Source organism: Osmerus eperlanus, chromosome 15 (genome assembly GCF_963692335.1).
Source record: "Osmerus eperlanus chromosome 15, fOsmEpe2.1, whole genome shotgun sequence".
Taxonomy (NCBI): Eukaryota; Metazoa; Chordata; class Actinopteri; order Osmeriformes; family Osmeridae; genus Osmerus; species Osmerus eperlanus.
The window spans coordinates 1448837-1458206 of record NC_085032.1 but is presented as its reverse complement, the minus strand read 5'-3'; the positions used below and the strand labels follow the sequence as shown (position 1 = coordinate 1458206).

General features: G+C 37.3%; 1 long non-coding RNA gene across 1 annotated transcript; it reads right to left on the bottom strand.

Annotated features, from left to right (window-relative positions):
- Positions 1-7275: 7275 nt before the first annotated feature.
- LOC134035068 (uncharacterized) lies at positions 7276-8803 on the bottom strand. Its single transcript, XR_009932300.1, has 4 exons — positions 8608-8803; positions 8462-8503; positions 8061-8127; positions 7276-7377 (listed from the first exon to the last, which is right to left on the bottom strand). It is a non-coding gene; the product is annotated as an uncharacterized LOC134035068 (long non-coding RNA).
- Between the last annotated feature and the right edge of the window lie 567 nt (positions 8804-9370).

Here is a 9370-nt window from a genome sequence, read left to right as displayed (position 1 = left end):
CCCGAACGCCACTGTAGCAGCTCACTACTTCGGGATTAGTGTGTGTTCTCTGTGTGCTGAGTGTGTTTCACTATTTCACAGATTGGGATAAATGCAGAGTCCAAATTTCCCTCACGGGATCATACATAATTGCATTTTATCTCTTTGTGTGTTAGTGTGTAGTTTAATAGTTACATTTTCAATTTAGACACCTGGGCAACATGGAAACACAGCAGCAGGCATCTCAGTGGCAGCTATGGTAGGTGGTCAAACTTGATTTTGATAGATTATTCTTTTGAAACTAATCTTTCCACTGATTTCATAATCAGTGTACTACTTTTCTATACCCAATAGATTCACATTTATGCAGATTTTTGCAGGCACAGATACATACCTGAGTCAGACAAAGTGTTTTGGATTAACAAAAAATGCATTCTGTGTGTAATTTCCTACATAAAATAAAAACATTGTGTGTTAGTGAGTAGTTTAATAGTTACATTTTCAATTTAGACACCTGGGCAACAAGAAAACACAGCAGCAGGCATCTCAGTGGCAGCTATGGTAGGTGGTCAATTTCTTTGTTTTTGATGGATTATTCTTTTGAAACTAATCTGGACTACTTTTCAATCCCCAAAAGATTAACATTTATGCAGATTTTTGCAGGCACAGGACATACCTGAGTCAGACAAGGCAGTCAAGTCAGCAACGTGTTTTTAGATTCATGTTATTTAATGGTTCTTTTACGATTCATTTTGGATTAATTGATGTCCATACATCGCAAGTAAATTCTTAAGCTATTGTTAACCACAACTCCTTGATGCCTTAGTATTTTAATGTTGATACTGAAATTAAGGGATAGTCCTGCATTTCTTCTATGCCCACAGAGGAAATTAATATATACCTAATTTATAATCACTTTTCAGATACCTGAAGAGAGCCAGCCTTCTGAGCCAGCGCAAGTAAGTTGTAGCTTGTAGAATTCCACAAATTCACTCATTGGGCACTTTATGTACACCTAGCGAAAACTAATTGTAGTACACCACTCCTGCATAAACCTTAGCTTCAGGAATGTTAGAATATTCAGTATTTGTTAAAAACTAGTTTAAAAAGATGTTGATTCAACTGTGCGGTAATTTTGGATGCTCCAGTTTGTGGTGCTGTTGGATTAACACGTTTATTTTACTTTGACCACCCCATTTCAGTCAATGAAAGGGATATATTGCTGGACTGGTGTATTACACTGCATTCATTTTTGCTAGTATAAAGTGGCCGGTGAGTGTACATACACAAAACAGTATGCCCATAATAATAATGCAGCAAAAAATCACTGTCTCAGATGGCGTACTTCTGTCAGTACACTTTTATGCAGTGCACTGTGTGCTTGCTTGTAAGGTGTGTACATTTCAACCAGGGATGGAAATTAGCACCCGCCACCAGCCGAATGCGGGTGATTTTGTGTTGTGGCGGGTAAACTCGCTTCACCTACCGGCCACCATGGCGGGTAAATAAAATTATTACACGGCTGTTCTTAATGCTATAACGGACCGTTGATATTTATAACTGACCGCTGTCAAGAGAAGTGGCCTTTTTGCCTCGGATTCACGTCTTTCGTAGCACTCCGCAAGTAGTCCGGTAACTTTTCAACCCCAGCGTACTCCGTTGCTTAGCGACGTCAGCTGATTTCAAGCCTAAAGAATGTTCAACGTCTATGAAGTTCAACGTCTTTGGCGAACTATTTCTCTGCAGATCAACACTACGAATGGTAACATATAAATTGTAAAAAGACACACTGTGTTAAGTTATTTTTTTGGCAAGTAGCCGTGTAATAAGCGAGATAATGTACAGAACGCCGTTGTCATTATCGGGAAAATAAGCCCCTTCAGAGTGAAGCTACTACGCTCAGGAAAGCACCTCTGAAACTTCAGAATCTGATTCTGATGAGCAGGAGTAAATTGTACTGGGAGTGGGGAGGATGGGTGGAGGAATGTTAGTTTGTTGTTTAATCTGCCCTACTCATTTAATTAAATGTATATCAGTTTGTGGTTTGTGTATGTATAAGAGAGAAAGAGAAAGTGTCAGTGTTTCATTGAGACCTGAGATTAAATAAACTACTCTTGTAGTATTAATTTTCACATGCAGTTACACATTGTCGGTTAAAAACAAGAAAGTGGCTGTTAAAAACATTGAGTGGCTGGTAGATTTTGAAATCCACCAGCCACAGTGGCCGGTGGACAATTTTTTTTATTTCCATCCCTGATTTCAGGGATGTCGTCTCATATCGAACATCAAATCAGTGCACCCTAACGGAAATGACGATTGGAACATTTAAATGTAACTTTATTACTGTCCCTATTCAACAGACATGGTCTATTTATTAATTTTGACTGAGTTAGTGTTTATTTCCACTTAGGTTGAAATTGGGAAGAACACGCATGTACTATGCAACAAAAATGCCTGGAAGGCAGCAGTCCATGCATCAACTGCAACAGCTATGGTCCGGACTCTGCTGCTAGGGGTGTTTCCAGTGGATGTCCTCCTTCAAAGTAACCTCAAAGGTATTGTTTCCTTTGTTCATATAGGCTTCATATAGGCTGCATTAATAAAATAAAATGTATTTATCTCAAAAGAAGAAGGGTGGGGGAGGGGTTGGGCTTAGACCTTCACCAAGGCCATATGCTGTTTAGTGCAGTATTGAGGTCCTTGAAAATTGGCCTGTAGTTGTTACGTAATCCTGCACACAGACAGACAAACAAATAACTACACCAAAAACAACCCTAATTAAATCCCATAAATATTCTGTACTGTTTATACTTTGTCTTAGGTGGAAAATACAGAAGGGATGAGACTGATCTGCAGCGGGAAGCACTGGACTCCAACACCATCAATGTTATTTTTGGTGAGATGGCAATTGATTTACTTAACATTCAGTCAGGTGGTGATAATGTTACAATGTGAAATGTGATGTTAACACAGTTACACACTCAGTTGCCAGTTTATTAGATATACTGAAACAAATGCAGTTGCTAACTATGCTGAAACACTGATCACATCTAATAGCTAAACCTAAACAAAGTGTTTATCCTTCTACCCCCAGACGCAGTGTTGAAGAAATTTCCACAGGCCACCAAGGGACAACTGGGGACAGCTGTCAACTCAAAAATAGCTGAGCTCAGATTTAAAATGAAATAAATTAAAATAAAATGTAAAAAAATTAAATAAAATGTGTTTACATTTAGTCATTTAGCAGACGCTCTTATCCAGAGCGACTTACAGTAAGTACAGGGACAGTCCCCCCGAGGCAAGTAGGGTGAAGTGCCTTGCCCAAGGACACAACGTCATGTGCACCGGCCGGGAATCGAACTGGCAACCTTCAGATTACTAGCCCGATGCTCTATCCGCTCAGCCACCTGACTCCCTGACTCACATGACTCACCTGACTCCTGTTTAAATAAATGTTAACTTTTTAAAACATATATGAACATATGTTGTTAGTAAATATATTTACATATAAATTCACATATTTAATTAAAATATATTTTCCAAAATATATATATATTTACATATATTTAACTAACATATATTTATTGGGCCAATTTCTAATATTTGCATGTATTCCAAAAAATATATTTTCAAATATATATATATATTTAGATATATTTAACTAAAATATATTTATTGGGCCAATTTCTAATATTTGCATATATTCCAAAAATATATTTCAAATATATTTCTTTTGTGTATGGGTTAGTACTGCTAGTTTATGTACCCTTAGTATAGATAGTCCACATATTTAAATTTTAGGTCCCTATATGTTTATTGTATGCACCTTCCTGCCAAAGCAAATTCCTTGTCTGTGCAAACTTTCATGGCGAATAAATCCCATTCTGATTCTGTTTACTAGACATACACGTTGACATGTGTAAACACGTATTATATTACTCAGTGTCTAATCTTTCGATACAACTAGGGAGTCCCAGCCGGGCTAACTAGCTAGCTCTAGTTACCACAGTACGAAGTTACGTAATGTGACTAGACTGAATTTGAAAGTACAAAATACCCACCAGGAGCACCGACAATTTCGGCAACCTTGCGCCATGCATCATTTTTTATATCAACATCTCTGTACGAATACAGAGACGTGTCATACAGTACTGGGTACCCAGCCACACAAACAATCAGTTTCTCCTCCATCTTGAAACCTAGAAAGCTAGAAATGCTTACATGGTTGCTACGTTACGAGAAACAAGAAAACACTGCGATTGGCCATCGCTAGCGAAAATCTCATTTGCATAAAGTTGAGAAAATCTCAACTCGATCGCGTTGCGTCGCTACCCACAATGCACCACGCAATCGATTCGCCTGGCTCCATTGAAAATGAATGGAAAACATGTTGTCGCTCGCATCGCGTCGCTGCAGTGTAAACGCACCGTAAGTCGATCCTGTTTGCTTCGACAACAGAAGTGGAAACAACTAACGTAATCATTTCAAATGATATCTAGTCAAACTGTTGAAAACAGTGTTGTGTAGACACAATAGATTTATTTGTACGTTTTTATTTAGTTTCCACCTTCGACGTTTCAGTGGGTGTTGGCCGTGTTGCGTCTTTGCTCCGCAGCTTCACTCATTGTAGACCAACTAATCAGCGCGCAGCTCATCTATATCCCAGATAGCACACATACGTCTTGCCGACGTCAGCTTAAGATCGAAACGTTGTGTTCTATTCATAACGTCGTATAAGCATCGGCAAATGGTCGGATTTCTTCTCATATCTGTGCTCCATCTCAAACGTTGCAGATACGTCGGCTCATCGTCGGCTCCAGGAAGAACGTTCCATGCTCATTCCGTGTTGTATTGCAAGCATATCTAGAGCCAGTCAGAGACTCGCAAGTCAGAGGCGTTCACTTTTTCAACCGTCATTTATCTTCACAAAGAAGGAGCAGTCGTTGTTAGGTAAGTAGGCTAAATGAAAGTAGAACCATATCAAAAAGTTTTGCGATAAGTAGCCTACCCAGGTAAAAAAAAAATATACTAAGTATACTAAATCTTAGCATACTTAAGTATACTTGAAGAGTGATTAATCATCAGTATACTTCAAGTTATTGAATGATAAGTTAATTTGAAGTGTGCTATTTTGGAACAACTTATTTTGTACTTAATATATTTAAGTTGTAATTAAATTGTACTAAAGCACAATTTAAAGTATATTAAGTGCACTTTTACGTGCTAAAGTGGAACAACTTCAAGTATACTTAGTAAACTTTAAGTATATGCACATAGCTATATACTTAAAGTGTATTAAGTATACTTGAAGCTGTAATTAAATTGTACTTAAGCACAATTTAAAGTATATTTAGTGCACTATTATGCGCTGAAGTGGAACAACTTCAAAGTATACTTGAAGCTGTAATTAAATTGTACTTAAGCACAATTTAGAGTGTATTAAGTATACTTTTATATACTAAAGTGGATCAACTTACAGTATACTTTAAGTATATGCACATAGCCATATACTTAAAGTGTACTAAGTATACTATAAGTTGTTCCACTTTAGTATATAAAAGTACACTTAATACACTATAAATTGTGCTTAAGTACAATTTAATTACAACTAAAATATATTAAATACAAATTTAGTTGTTCCAAAATAGCACACTTCAAATTAACTAATCATGCAATAACTTGAAGTATACCGATGATTACTAAATCTTAAAGTATACTCAAGTATGCTAAAATTTAGTATACGATGCATTTTTTCTTCTTTCCTGGGTGAATAAATGAAGGGACTTTCCTATGCTGAATGCACTTTCCAGGTGAAAAAAACTTTTTATTTCAAATGTATTAACATTTTCAATAGTAGGCTACATTGCAAATACATTAACAATGAATTGTACTATATCCTTAAATATATGAAAAGTTTATGAACATTTTCCTTTTTAACAATTTTCACAATACAGCTTATTTACATATTTGACACAAACTGACATTTCTCATTCCTTATAACAGTGAGAAACACAATAAAATAACAACATTCCTGTTCATTGTACCACCCTGCGTGTCCACTACAGCGGAGTGGGCGATGCGTTGGCTTCTAATTCTTTTTCAATTAAACCGGGCGTTGACGCTCCCACAATGCTCTACGCGAGCGTCAACGCCCGATTTCATTGAAAATGAATTGGAAGCCAATGCATCGCCCGCTCCACTGTAGTAGACACGCAACGTAAGAAACAGGTACTACGTTTTACTTTTCTTTTTTTGGCTGAAATGCTCATTATTACACTTGCGTCTGATGGCCGCCCGCACATCAGAGGCACTAGTCTGAGGAAACTCCAGAAGAACAGCATCTGCAAAACAGACAAGAGGTAAGGTCAACATTTTCTTATATTTTTACTACATTAGACTGTCTTGCAGTGAGTAATTGTATCAGTATGGCATGCAAATATTGCCACCAGTACATAGCAAAACATATATTTAACAATTACTGGTGGTTTGCTACAAAAACTTGCTGCTGCTTAAAAAAAATCACAGAAGCTTTGTCAGTAGACTATATGTATACTCATGCAATACTCAAGAAAAGTTGGTAATATGCAAGCTAAAAAAAGAGGACTGTTTTGAATTCTGTTAAATAGAATATTTTCTTCTATTAAGAACCCATTCATGTTACTTTATATTAAACTTTGTAAGTCAAAGACAAGATTGACAGAGTAGAAACTAACAGGATGATAGCCTCATGAGAAAGTTTAGATTACTTGCTTCTACACGTCATTCTAGGGGTAAAGCCATAAACGTTGTAGGGCTTCTCTGTTTAGGTTATTTAGGGGGGAGCATATTGTCACGAGATTTGGATTTTTGACACTTCTCTGGATTGTGTTTAGATAAGAACAGGGTCTACAACCCCCCATGCCTAAAGTTATACTAACAACAGCATCCTGTTATCTGATGAACGGATGCGCGAGGTGTGATGGGTGGCATCTTGTATTGACTTATGAAGAAACTTGAAGCCTGTCTGACTGTGTATAAAAGCCACGGACCGAGAATGTACGTGGCCGATTCTTAATTTTAGGTCTTGTGTGACTGAGATCAGACCAGCTCCGGAACTACAAACTTTGGAAATGTTTAATAAACTCTCCATCACAAAACTGAAGCCCACGACTTTGTGCACTTTTTGAGAAAGATTTTCTTAACAGGTAATTTACCTGTTATGGCCCGCACTTTGTCAACGTCCAGCTGTCCTTTTGGCGCCCCCCCTTTCCCAGACTTCCCAGTCAGAGTGGACTGTGCAAGGACCTCTTTTGTGAACACCAGGACAGCCAGCTCCTGGGCAAAAATGGTCATGCGAGTTCGGCTTAGCCGCAGGAAGGCCCTCTTTGAAACTGTCACTGTGCTGCCAGCCAAGTGGTGCTGTATGAAAGAGAGGGAGGGGGAAAGAGAGAATCAATTGAACAAATGAATATATAGTTGGGAGATACCCTTAAGAAATGAATAAACATTATACAAATAATGTGCTTAAATCAATCTTTACTTTGGAAAACACTTGGTAGTCTGTATATCCCACTATCGAGTGATTTGAAGGTTCCCACTTACAGCAAGATAATTGTATAACACATGTAACCTTTTAAATTTATCATTTATTATTGACACATTTTACCAAAAACTCTAGACAAAAGTTACTTTGTGCAAATTTTGCATTCGAAACATCCATGAATGAACTATGGCTGTTAAGTAATAAACATATACATTCATCCCTTAATTGTAACATACCATTTCAATGTCACTTTCCACAGAAAGAGATGACAATGACATCGCAGATGAAGGGGTGCCCCCGGCCAAGGGCATTAATGCCTTGACACACTCCACACACTCCTTCATTAATTTAATCATTTCCGGGAGGTCTAGGTGAATGTGATGATAATTTGAAAAACAGAACAAATGGATTAAATATAAAAGCTGGCCAGTAGTAGATGGATAATGATACTTAGGTTCAGTACAGTGCAATCATGCCTTATACGGACACACCATGAATCTTAGTTTAATGAACAGTGTTTTGAAATGTCAACCCCTTCAATCCCAATCTGAACACCTACCACGAAGGGATGCCATGATTTCATCCACTCGGGGTGCCACGCCATGACTATTATCATCCATCAGCTGCTACAATGAAGAATGTAATATCAGGCATTTTGGACAAAAATATTTGATTAAAGTCGCATTAACAAACATTTACATTGTCATTTAAAACATGTTTCCTACCGTAGGACTGATGATTCATAAGATGTTTTCAACATAACATCTTCAAGGTTGTAAAATTGCATTATAAAAGTTGCATTGTAAAAGTGATGCAAATCTTTACAATGAAAATAATCTAAATTCTGTAAGAGTGACAACATTACATTGGAGACAACAGGTGAGGTTGAATTATGGCTTGAGTGAAGTACTTTTGTGATTATGTGACAATTGTGTCATTTTATGTAATGAATGAACTCACCATTTTCTGAGTGGAGGATAAACCGAACTCCAAGTCGTTGCCCTGAAACATTAAAAGAAGGAAAAAAGAATAGAACATTAAAGCAATTAAAAAGAGAAAGAATTTGTGTCAGAGATACAAACAGCAAAGATAAAAGCATGACTTACAAAGTTAAGACGTTGTGGACTCCCTATGTATGTGGAGTCATCAGAACTGGTGAGATGATTTGGATTGGATGCCTGAGGTAACACAACACGTCTGGCTGTCTTCTTTGCATGCTTTGCCTGGACGTGTATATGGTAACAGTAGAAAAATAGTTAGCAATATCCAAAAAATTCTGAAATTTGAGTGGTACTAGACAATATTTATAATAAACAAGTACGTGTCACATCAGTTGATGTTGTCATTAACTATTATGAACTGTGGTTGACCGGTTTAAAGAATTAAGGGGGACAAACTACCCTAATAACTAACAATGAGTAAAATGTAGATTGTCCTATTACTTTCAAATACACGACATGTTAATTAAGCACTTTGTAGTTTTGGAAACACCACAGGTTTTTGGTGTTGTGTAGCAATGTAGCCAGCTGCTTAGGAAAAAAAGCATGCCTTACACTATGAAAACGTTGTGGAGATTCATCCTCAGAACTGGTGTGGTGATCTTGTATGGCTAGGGCCCTCTTCTGAGACAGGGCAGTCTTTAGGTTTTGTAATACCTGATCCCTGGCTGCCTCTTTAATCTTGGTTTGCTTTGCCTGCCCAAATGTGTGTTACAACTTTATATAAAAGTAGTCCAACTAACTCCACCTTCAACAGCAACAACAGTAACATGTGGCTTACACAGTGATGCTTCAGTAATAAAGTAAACGTCTTATATTTTCATATATACATGATATTCAGGGTTTCACGCAGAAAATGTGTTAGTCATGG